The following is a 12,120-nucleotide window of genomic DNA, read 5'->3' as shown; positions in this document are numbered from 1 at the left end:
GTGTATTAACTCATTTATTCTTCATAATAAAAGTATGCAATAAATACAGATAAGGTAGTTATTATTATATCCATTTTACAGATGAGAAAATGAAGTCAAGAGTAGGGGAAATCAGATTTGAACAAGGCAGTTTTTCTCCAAAGTCTATGCCCAACTTCACTTGAATTTCATACATTTCAACTTGTGTCTCCTTAACATCTGAGATATTTTTTTACTAAGCACTTTTTTGTGCTAGGCATTTTACATGTGTGACCTCCTCTAATCCTCAAGACAACCCAAAAGGACAGATACAGACAAAAGAGCTAAGTTATTGTGATTTAAGCAACTTGCCCAAGATTATGCTGATAGTAAGTGGGAGAGCTGCCGGCCACTGAGCCTGACAGAGCTCTTTATCCCCCCATCTCTTGCCTCATTCTCTCCGGTACTGATTGTTCGGGGTATTCTCACAGCTTGAGTCAGTCCCTGGGACCCTACAACCACCATGACACTAGACACAGCCCAGACCCCACTCAAGGGAAGCGTATTACAATCCACCACAATCTCAGAAGAAGGAAATGTAAACTTACAGTCTACTCTGTGAGGTCACGTCCTCACTGCTTCAAAGGGCCTCTTAATAAATATAGCTGTAACAATTATATTCGTCATTTATGAAATGCTTTCTAATGTGCCAGGCACTTTATATACAATATTCCTAAGCAGCATGACAATCCTACGAGGTCAATATTATTACTGCTATTTTACAGATGAAGAAACAGAGGTTCAAAGAGGTTAAACGACTTGCCCACCATCACCCAATTATTCAGATATGCTGACTCCAAAATCCATACTTTTTCTACTATATCTGGCTTCTTTTCTTGTGAACTATATCCAGAGAAGGCCTTTCCAAGGGCTTAGAGAAAATATAGAAGATGAAAGAGAATAGGTTCCAGCGTGGGTTGGGTGAGTTCATTATTTTGTTTCTTTCCTTCCTTCCTTTCTCCTATCCTCCCTCCTTGCCTTCCTTCCTCTTTTCAATTAAGAAAAATGACACAGTGAATAACAAAGCTAACAGAGGCCCTAGACTTGGCCTCCTGTCATCTAAGTTCCACCCATGCACAATTATGACTGCTGACAATAAAATCCCAACCCAGTGTGAATCAGCACAAAGAAAAAGCAAAAGAGGGCAGGGCTGGGGCTTGGTGCTCAGAGTTAGCCCCAAAAATATGAGTCAGGGAAGTCTCAGGATAACCTCCTGCCAAATTAATCCCAGGCCAGGGCTTGCCAAGGTGAAGCTGCTCTCATAAACTCCAGAGGACCGAAGTGGACTGTGCTAGGGAGAAAGGGCAGTTCTACTGGGCCTGAGAGAGACCACTGGGCAGGTCATTGGAATTGTTGTCATCGACTGAATCTCACTGGGGCTGCTGTGGCAGAAGACTGTCCTACAGTCATGTAGGTGGCAGCGTACCTGTTTAATTCTCCTCTTCACTGTACCCAGATACTCAGTAAAGGTGTGTCTAATGCACAGAGGCACAGATTTATTTGCATTATTATATAACATCTGCAACGTGGACTAGCCAAAAATAAAGTGTCAACACAGTGCCTGCGTGCTATCCTAAAAATAATGGCATGGGTTTGTAGAGACCTAAACAAAATGAAAAAGGTTTGTCATAGTTTGTCCTTGGTCTGGGTTCTCCCCCATCATCTACAGGTCCACCTCCCTCTCTGAACCTGAACTTTGTGAGTAAATTCTGGGGTCAGAGGTTGTCAGCATCACCTTGTGCTCCAACCCCAGACAGACCTAGGCTCTTGTAGGTCTCAATAATCTGCACTTCTTTCTTTCAAAACACAGAAACCAGGACATTTTCTGCTCACCCAGATCCTCCTAGAGAAAGAAGAGGGAGTTATGCATCCATGCTATATGGAAAGAGAAGAGGATTTTAGAGCTATAAAGATCTGGAAATGAGCTCTGCTACTTCCTATCTGCATAGTCTTTGGGCAGCTTATTCATCTGTTACAATGGAGAAAACAAGACTTACGTTGGAAAGTTGTTGAGAAGACTACTTACATGTTAACGTGGCCAAGACAATGTCTGGCTCATGGTTGATTAGATCGTGGTCACCCAATCTCCTGGGCTGACCTGTGCTTCTTTCTGTATTCCCAAATCCTTCTGAGAGCCCTAGAATCATCTGTTCCTTCTAATACAGGACTCATTGATCAGAAATGCACTGAAGGCCACTCTGGGATACTCCCTGTGTTCCAGAAACAGAAATGGGCAATTTAATTATTCTTTTATTTCGTAAAATGGTGAAGCACGTGTTCTGGGTTAGGGACTGAACTAGGAGCTGGGGATGTATAAATGAGTTGTGGGTCTCAGTTTAGAGGAGGAAACAGACAAATCAGACTATAGTCGTGAGATCTATAAGGGCAAAACTAGAGTCTGGGCAAGTCCCGGGAAGAGTATCTAAATGGGATTCTCGGGAACTGTTTGAGGGGTGTGTGTGTGTGTGTGTGTGTGGAGGGGGTGTGTGTGTTGGGAAATAAGGCATGAAGGGGAGGGGGGCAGGTGGGAGCCTGAAAGGGCAAGCAGGAGTAGACCAGATGAGGAAGGAAGGTGGGATTGGCTCTGCCTGCAGAGGGAACAGCGTACGCCTAGGCACGGAGTAGGAAATCACCACTGGTTCTGACCAAGGGGACTAGAGGATAGTGGGGGGCGAGACCAGGGCAGCAGCTGGAGAGTTGGGCAGAGGTTAGATCGCAAAGGGTCTGGGGAGCTAAGCTATGCAGTTTTTGGTTTTAACACGAAATGTATAGTGAGTCCTTGAAGCATTCCAAGCAGAAGGGTAACATGATCAGATTTGCTTTCCTAAATTGCCATGACAATTTATGTCCTCAGATTTGACTTGTTTTTATGAACTCACGACACTACCTACCCCCACCACCCCTACCCCACGGAAAGAGAAAATTACATTTCCAAAAATTAAAATTGTCAAAGAACCACATGCTAGATGGGATTTTGGTTTTGTGTTGATGGCGCTGTTCGGGGTGGGAGAGATTGGATTTGAATAAGAATATTAACACTATGACCAGAGCATTTGGCTCTCTTTTCACCCACAGAGCTAAGTCCATGGCTCTCAGATCATGAACAGGAGTTTTGAGATTTTTACCAAATCTGGAGACAATGGTCTTCACTCTGACAAACGAGTTCTCAGAGGCCCCTCAGGAGTGAAAAAGCAGGAGGGCTGTAACCCAGCCCTGAAATTTATTGGCAGAAGCAGTTTATGACTGTAAAGTCTCACTCTCAAGGCACCCCTGTGCTTGCCTTCTATTTCTGGCCCTAACCAAAGCTGTCAGCTTCTCACTTTCAAAAGCATTTAGTTCGTTTAATTAAAAAAATATTATGATTGTGAGAAGTCTATAGAAGTGCCCTGAAAATCTGATGACCTCATTTTTTGGTAGCTCCACAACATTTGTGAACATTTGTTTTTAATCATTGTCACTTCCTTTGATCAAATTTACTGTCAGGGTTTTGGAGTTTCAAGGGCAGTTTATCCTACCAATCAGGACCCATTTATCTGAGGCTCCGTCTCTGTAACTTAAATACAACACGCTGGCATAAAATAAAAATCCCACTGACCTCAGCAGCAGGCAAGATCTGGAAAGCAGACTTAGAAAGTAGATTAAAAGAAAAAGCTCAAACTTTCTCTGTTGCAATCCTGTATTGTCCTCATTCACTGGAAGGCTTTTCTAATATGACATTTGTCTTGGCAGATAAAGTGTCACATACTAAGCAGGTGATAAGTGGCATAACTCAATGGAAGCATTTGGGAAAGCAAGTCAGAAACAAACGAGTAGCTGGAATGTGTAACAATCAGCTCAGACAGGCAAGGCCCCAACACAAAAGTTATTTTGAAGGCTCCTCTCTGATTTGGCAGCCTGGCTGAAGTTAGACAGGTTTGAGCTTACTTTTAAAATCAGTCTCCCCATGAGTGAGTGAGTGTGTGTGTGTGTGTGTGTGTGTGTATTACACAGCTGCTGTCTTTCTGTCACTGAATACTTAAAGTAGAAAATCAGGAGGTAGTGTCATACTTGAAAAGAGAGAAAAGAAGATCTTCAAGAGAAAAATAAAGAGAGGAAAGCAGATTTCCAAATAGACCTGATATCCACTTCAAGAGACCAGCTAAAATTACCCCAGCTAAAGAGTTTCTTGTGTCACAAGCTTTGTTCCTAATGTACGCTGAGGCCAAGGCCTCTGCAAGTGGAGCTCTAGTCACAGCTCAGCTGGGAATTATACACCCTCTGGGGTCTGCAGGCCAAGATTTAAGTGCATTAATGGAGGGCCTCCTCAAACTAGTGTGACAGAGATCCATCAAATCCGAATAGAAGCCAGAAAGGGGAAAGAAAATAAAATTAAATAGTTCTTTCATAAACTTCATTCAAGTTTCATGAGTTGAGACACAGATGTGAAATTTTAAAAGCATTCTCCAATGCCTTCGTTCTGGATGAATAGGTTTCTACATTTAGGCAGTTTTAGCATTTGCAAGGCACTTGCTTTGTGGAGGGGAAATGAATGTGTGGACAGGAAAGAGAGAAGAGGGAGGTGAAGGGCCAGCTTTTAGCTTGTACCTGGTTCCAAATTTTCCTAAGTTCCAAAGGTCTTGGTTTAAGAGCTCTGTTTAACTGTGAGAGCAGCTCCCAAATAAAAGTGAGACCCAGAACTATCTTCCTATAAGTCTCTGACTGATCTGACTCCTCCCAAATTGGGAGCTTCATAGAGGCGGTATTCTTGAGCTGGCTTTTAAGACTTGTGGAATTAGCCAGGCAGTGATGCAGTAGCAGGAGATTCTGGGTAGCGGTAACCACACCAACAAGGGCGGAAAGGAAGAAACAAGAGGACATGTTCTGGACATGTGAAGATAAAGAATTAAAAGGGCTTGGCATCAGCCTGGATGTTTGGGGCAGGGCAGAGGGAGGTGTCAGAGGTGACTTGGCAGGTTTCAGTTCAAGTGGTGACCTTTACTGAAGAATGGAATACAGGGAAAGGAATGAATTTGGAAGGCGAGGTAATTGAGAAGGGCATCTGTTGATTTGGGCTTCCCAGCATCCATCCCACTTCTTTCTATCCATGGTACTTCAATTTTCCTTTAAGCACACACCCCATCCTGTATCCTCTACTCAAGTGGCTCAGGAGTAACTGACACCATCTATGGTTCAATGGGTGGACACATGACCCAGGCCTGACTAATCAGAACATTTCGTCTCCCAGACCATCAGGGCTGACTCTATAATTTTATATAGAATTGCTTATGAATGCTAACATAATGGTGGGACGGTGAAACTTTGAGCTGTATTTGCATAGCAGTTTGTAAGATTAAGAAATCACCAAAAACAGGGGGATGACATGATTATAGGGGAGCTAAGTCTTCTCCAGTGACCTGCTTGCAGTGCTATATGGTACCACCAGTATTGATTCAGGGATGGACATGTGATCAAAGTTGGGCCAGTGAAAGATAGCCCTGAGACTTTTGATCAAAGTATTGGGATACAGGACCTCTCATTTCATTGGGGGTACAAAGCTGATAAAATGGGGGCCTGGAGCTTCTGGTAGTTATATTGTTACTATGAGAGAAGAGTTTTCTGAGAAAGAAACCAAGACAGAAGAGAGCAGAGCCAAGAGAAAGAGATGGCGAGAAACAAAGAAGGTGGTGATGGGGAGAGACAGATTCCTCCTAATGGCATCACTGAATCACTCGGAACAAGACTTGCTTGAAATCTATCTCTGGATTTAATTTTCCTTTTTCTTTTTTTCTTGAGCCAGTGAACCAAAAGAGTCTTAATGAATATAAAGATGCTATTTTTGGACATATATATTTTAGGTACTGGGAGTCATCCAGACAGTTAAAAAAGAAAAACTAGTGCCCAGGACATTAGAGAAAGTGACTTGAGCACTAAGATAAAGTTTTAAGAGTCATTCACATGTTTAAAACAATAATAAGAGCCAAGAGTCACCTTCTTGCTTGGTGCCAGATATTGTTCTAAAGCGCTTTGTATTTATTCTCTCGTTTCACCTCACAGCAACTATGTGAGTAAAAAACTGTTGTTTGTATTTTACAGGTGAGGACATTAATACACACACAGGAGAGGTTAAGCAGCTTGCTGTGGTGGCCAGACTCCAAGATGACACTAATGAAACCGACCTCTTGGTTATTCATGCCATTATTTCATTCCCTCCCCTTGAGTCTGGGCTAGACCTAGTGACTTGCTTCTGATGAACAGAATGAGACAGAAGTGATGGTATGTGACTTGGAGACAATCATTAAAGTGGTATAGCTTCCACTCTTCCGTGTCTCTCTCTTTCTCTCTCTCATCACTCTCCTTGAGGAAAGCCATGTTGTGATCAAGCCTGTGAAATGTCTCATGAGGTGAGAAACTGAAGTCTCTGGTCAACAGCCACAGGTTTGAGTTTGGAAGTGGATCTTCCAACCCTGGTCAAGTCTTCAGAGACTATAACTCCTACTGACAGCTTCACCTCTTGAGAAACTCTGAGCCAGAACCACTCAGCTAAGCGATTCTCAATTCCTGACCCTCAGAAACTGTGTGAGATAATAAGTGTTTGTTGTTTTAAGCTGATGTGTTTATGGGTAATTTGCTACACAGCAGCAGATAATTAATACAGATTTTGGTACCAATAATGGAGTGCTGATATAATAAAAATCTAAGATGTCGAAGTTGTTTTGGAAACACAAAGTGAGTGGGAACTAGAAAAGCTGTAAGGATTTTGAGGAGAGTGTTAGTGAAAGCTTGAAGTGCCTTAAACACACGATTTGTAGAATTATGGACTTCGAAGAGCCCATCAGTTAAGGCTTAAAGGAAAATGGAGAAAAGCTTATTAGAAACTGTATAAAAGGGGATCTTCATTGTGCAGTAGCAGAAAGTTTAGTAATATTGTTGCCTGCAGTAACATGGGTGGTAAAAAATGTACCTGATTAACTGGGTGATCAAATTAAGGAAATCTCCAGCCAGTGTGCTGAAAGTGCCAGCTAGTTTCTTCTTACTGCTTACGGTAAAATGCAAATGAGAGGGATAAACTAATGGAAGGATTGTTAAACAAAAAAGGAACTGAAGGGTTTGAACAGTCTCATCATCTGTAGATGCCAAATGATGTTAAAATTTAAAAATGGCTTCTGAGAAAAGATCAAATCCAGAGCACTGCCGGGAAAACCTGGTCCAGAGACAAAGCCCAGTGTGTGTCTGTAAAATGCTTTGTTAATACTTGGAAAACTTAAATGTGTTGCCTCACAGTAGTGTTCAGGCAAACAAAAAGTCCTCTATGATGCTAAGGGTGTGACTAACAGGTCCTCTCAATCAAACAATGGGACTTCTAAGAAGCTTTAGGGTATTGTCTTTCCACGGACGTCCAAAGTAGAGAAGAACTATATCAAAGAGATTTGTGAGTGTGGCTTTATTTTAATGGAGTGGACCCCCAATAAGATTCACAGGAGACCCACTAAGTATTTAAAATAATTATATCAGCAGAAACACTACCAGCTTAGACTAAAAGAGGTGAAAACAGTACAAAATGTAGAAAGGATTTTGAGCTCTCGAAATTCAACAGGACAGAAGCAAACTGAGGAAACTACTTAGTTGCAGATATATGCTACCTTTCATGAAAAAGGAAAGATAACACAGAGAGTGGAACCAAGAGCTATGAGAACCATTCCTGGGCAGAGATAGGACTGAGTCCGAATCTAGGAACTCACAATATTTTCCAAGATGGGTTTCAGAATTGCTATGGACCAGTGATGACTTTGTGCCTCCCAGTTCCTCCCTTTTTGAACAGGATATCTATAATGAATATCCGATGCCTATTTCACAATTGTACATTGGATGTGTGCTTTGGAGGAGGGGACAGATCATTTGTCTACTTCATAGGATTAGTTTAAAGATTAAGAGCTATACTCAAGGAACTATACTTAAGGTCTACATCTGAGGAGCCACATTCACACCTGGACCTCATTTAGGTTATGAAATTCTGGACTTTGATGTTAAAGTGGTCTGGAGACTTCTGAAGGCCTTAGGATGTGATGAGAATATTTTTCTCAGCCTTGAGATATAATGAGGATATTTTTCATGTGAGAAGAATGTGAATCAATGTGAGGTCAGAGAACAGACTGTGATAGCTAGCCTACAGATGACCCCCAGTGGTTCCCACCTCCTAGAATTCAGTCCTTCGTATAATCTCCTCTTCTTAAATGTGGACTGGACTTAGCAACATGCTTCTAATGAATATAATAAGAAATGTTCGTACATGACTTGGAGACTATGTCATAAAAAGTAGTGTTGCTTCAACTATCTGTTTCTTTCTCTCTCTCTGTCTCTCCTTCTTTCTCTGTTTCTCCTCATTCACTTGGTAACAAGCCATGCAGTGAGCATTTCTGTGGAGAGGACCAGGTAACCAGGAACTGAAATCTGCTAACAGCCAGGAGAGTAAACTTGGAAGTAGATTCTCCAGCCCTAGTCCAGAGACTGTGGCCCCAGCTGACAGCTTTACTGCAACCTCATGAGAGACCTTGAACCAGAACCACCCATCTTAGCTACTTACAGATTCCTAACCCCAAGAAACTGTGTAGATAATAATTGTTTTGCTATTTTAACCTACATTTTGGGATCATTTGTTGCATGGCAGTAAACAATATACTTGCCAAAGGCATAAACTCTCTGATTCCACTTAAATGAACCCTAGGGAAGACAAATCTTTTTTTTTTTTTTTTTTTTTTTTTTTTTGGAAGACAAATCTTATCTAAGTTGTCTGGGGTCATGGGTGGTGGTGAGGACTGACAAGACAGGGGCACATTTGTCACACTCGCTGAATTGTACACTTAAAAATGAGTGTATTTATTGAATGTATATTTTACATAAATAAAGTTGACTTATGAGGGCAGATAATGAGGAGATGGAATTACTAGTGACTGTAGGCTAAAAAGCATGATGGGGAAGGCAAGAAGAGGGATGGGGCAATGTCTTAAGAATGTATCTTATGTCAGAGATTTTAATTTATTTTTTAGGAAAATAGAGGCTTGACTAAGTTTGAAAGCAGAGGATAAGGACTAAAGGTGTAGAACAAAAAGTTTAAATTATAAAATAATATTCCAGAGGGGACCAAAATAAATTATATTAAGCAGGACGATTGGATAGTAAAATACTTCTTGGAAAAGATGGCTAAAAGGAGAGTTAGAAGCTTGAGCGGGGACTTGTGTTTAGGTAAAGAAAGAATCTATTATAATTTTTGTGCAAATTGACACCGGAAGTCAATTATTTTTTGATGCTCTGCTAAAATGTTTAGTATTATTCTGTAAACAACTGTGAGCCATTGAAGTTTTTTGATCAGGGAAGTGACAAGTTAGGGTTGTACTTTAGGAAAATCATTCTATAGCAGAAATATGGACTAGTTGGGAGATATTAGAGGCAGGGAAACCCATTAGGAGACTATTGCTATCATTCAGTCATGAGCTGGTGACTGAACATGAGAGAAGCAGAAAAGAAAACTTGGCCTTGATTTGTAAAAGAGATTGTGGAATGAATAAGGCAGAATTTTGGAAATGATTAGATGGAACTGAGAGAAAAGGAAAGCAGGAAATGGAGCAGTTGAGGGAGAGAAGGAGACCTCACTTTTGGAATAAATTCTGAGGTTCAGCAGACTATCCAAGTGAAAAGGTACTTGCAGTGAGTGGGACTGCATGTAGAAATTTAACAGCAATGATTGGATTAGGTTAGAGATGAGATTTAGGAAGCATCTGTCTTTCTTTACTGACAGAGGAATCAAGACTCTTTGAAATGGACAGTGTGGGTATATCAGTCAGCTTGGGCTGCTATAACAAAATACCATAGACTGTGTCCCTTAAACAGCAGACACTTATTTCTCACAGTTTTGGGGCTGGGAAGTCCAAGATCAAGGTGCTAGGAAGTCTAAAATTTGGTACCTAGTGAGGGCCCTCTTCCTGGCTGGCAGATGGCTGCTCTTCCCTGTATCCTCACATAGTGGACAGAGGAAGCTCTGGTGTCTCCTCTTCTTCTTATAAGGGCTCTAATCCCATCATGGGGATTCCACCCTCATGACTTCATCTATACCTAATTATCTCTCAAAGGCCCCACCTCTTTATGTCACTTCATATCTTCAACATATGAGTTTTAGGAGGCTCAAACATTCAGTTGATAACAGTGGATAAATAGTAAATGATGCTTCAGACTCAATTATACCTATACTCTTCTTTCTGGAAGATGAATTGAATGGATTCCAGACACCGTTTCTCAAAATGTGCCCTTAATGCAACATGAGATATTAATGCATTTTCCGAGAGAAATTGGTTTCATGATGAAAGAAGTTTGAGAAATATAGAATTAAACAAAGCTAAACGGTTTTTTAAAGGCAGTTCTTCTTAGAGCCTTAATATGTAATGGTACTATGCACAGTGAATCCTCAAGAGGACAGGACTACAGAATATAAAGCATTTCTTATATTCCCTTAAATAGACAAAGCTTCTTCTTAGGAAGAGCTCCAGAAACCAATGTTTTAAGGAGAGCATTGTAAAAGAAACTAGTTTAGGGACTTCCCTCGTGGCGCAGTGGTTAAGAATCCACCTGCCAATGTAGGGGACACAGGTTCGAGCCCTGGTCTAGGAAGATCCCACATGCCGTGGAGCAACTAAGCGCATGCGCCACAACTACTGAGTTTGCACTCTAGAGCCCGCGAGAAACGACTACTGAAGGACCCACTCCTAGAACCCGTGCTCCACAAGAGAAGCCACCGCAATGAGAAGCCCGTGCACCTCAACGAAGAGTAGCCCCTGCTCTCCGCAACTGGAGAAAAGCCCGCAGGCAGCAACAAAGACCCAACACAGCCAAAAAAATATATAAAAATTTTTAAATAAATAAATAAAATAAAGCTAAGAACAGAATTAAAAAGAGCTAACAATTACAGACAGAGGTTCAATGTGAATTGACATAAAGTATTAATCACATTAAAGAAAAAGAAACTAGTTTTATATTTTTATAAAATAGTTTTATATTTTTATATTTTATAAAATATATTTATTTTTTATATATATATATAGATATATATACATACATGTATATTAGAATATAACATCACCTATGTAGTATTCTTGCAAAAAAAAAAATCACCCTATTCTACCAAGGAGGGGCCAATCGGACAAACCCATATTGTGCAACAAACTATTAAACAATTGACCTAGACTCTTCAAATAAGTCAATGTCATGGAAGACCAAAAGAAAAAAAGATGGGGAAACCCTTCTAAATTATGACAGTCTAAAGAGATACTATTAATAAATGCAATGAATGAGACTTTATCAGATCACTTAAGGGAAAAATAAGCACAGCTATAAAAATTCTTATTGGAACAACTGGTAAAGTTTGAAAATGAACTGTACATTGGATAATACAAAGTAGGGAAAAAAATAAGCTTCTGACTCAATTACATCCTATTGACCAGGTCTTTCCCGAAGTACTTTGGTACCTGGGAACCTATACTATAAGACCTAAAAACATGAAAGTTATAAGTGATATGTTCGTTCCATTCAAAAAGAAAAAAGAAAAGAAAAAAGCTGTTTTTAGCTGTACTGAAATTGTAGTTATTGGTGACATTTGTGTGCGAATAAAGACTTCTTTAATATTGCAAACTCCATACAATTTAGGAAAAAATATTGTATCAAAGATGAAAATTAAAAAAAAAATCTGCCCAAGAAAACCTGAGTTTTCACAACATCGTAAATCAACTGTACCCCAATAAAAATTTAAAAAATAAAAAATAAAAGAAAACCTGAATTTAGACCTCCCATGAATCGTTAGAGTCCTTTTTCCATTAAATAGTGTTTAAGGCTCAGAAAAACCATGGTGTTTCTTTAACTCCAGCTTCAGAAACCCACCATTATAAATAATTTGGGATAATTATGAGAGCAGCTGAATAAACTGGAAAAGCCCAGGCACAAAGAAAAAAGCAATAGGATGAAATGTGCAGTCCTTGAGCCAGCCCATAAATCTCTCCGGAATCAGAATAACAGTCCCCATCTTCTCCAAACTGGAACCTACGTTTAAAGCAAACACCAAACCAAACCTAACCAAATCAA

Source organism: Balaenoptera musculus, chromosome 2 (genome assembly GCF_009873245.2).
Source record: "Balaenoptera musculus isolate JJ_BM4_2016_0621 chromosome 2, mBalMus1.pri.v3, whole genome shotgun sequence".
Lineage (NCBI taxonomy): Eukaryota > Metazoa > Chordata > Mammalia > Artiodactyla > Balaenopteridae > Balaenoptera > Balaenoptera musculus.
The sequence above is the reverse complement of the archived record's forward strand: the minus strand, read 5'-3'. Positions refer to the sequence as shown.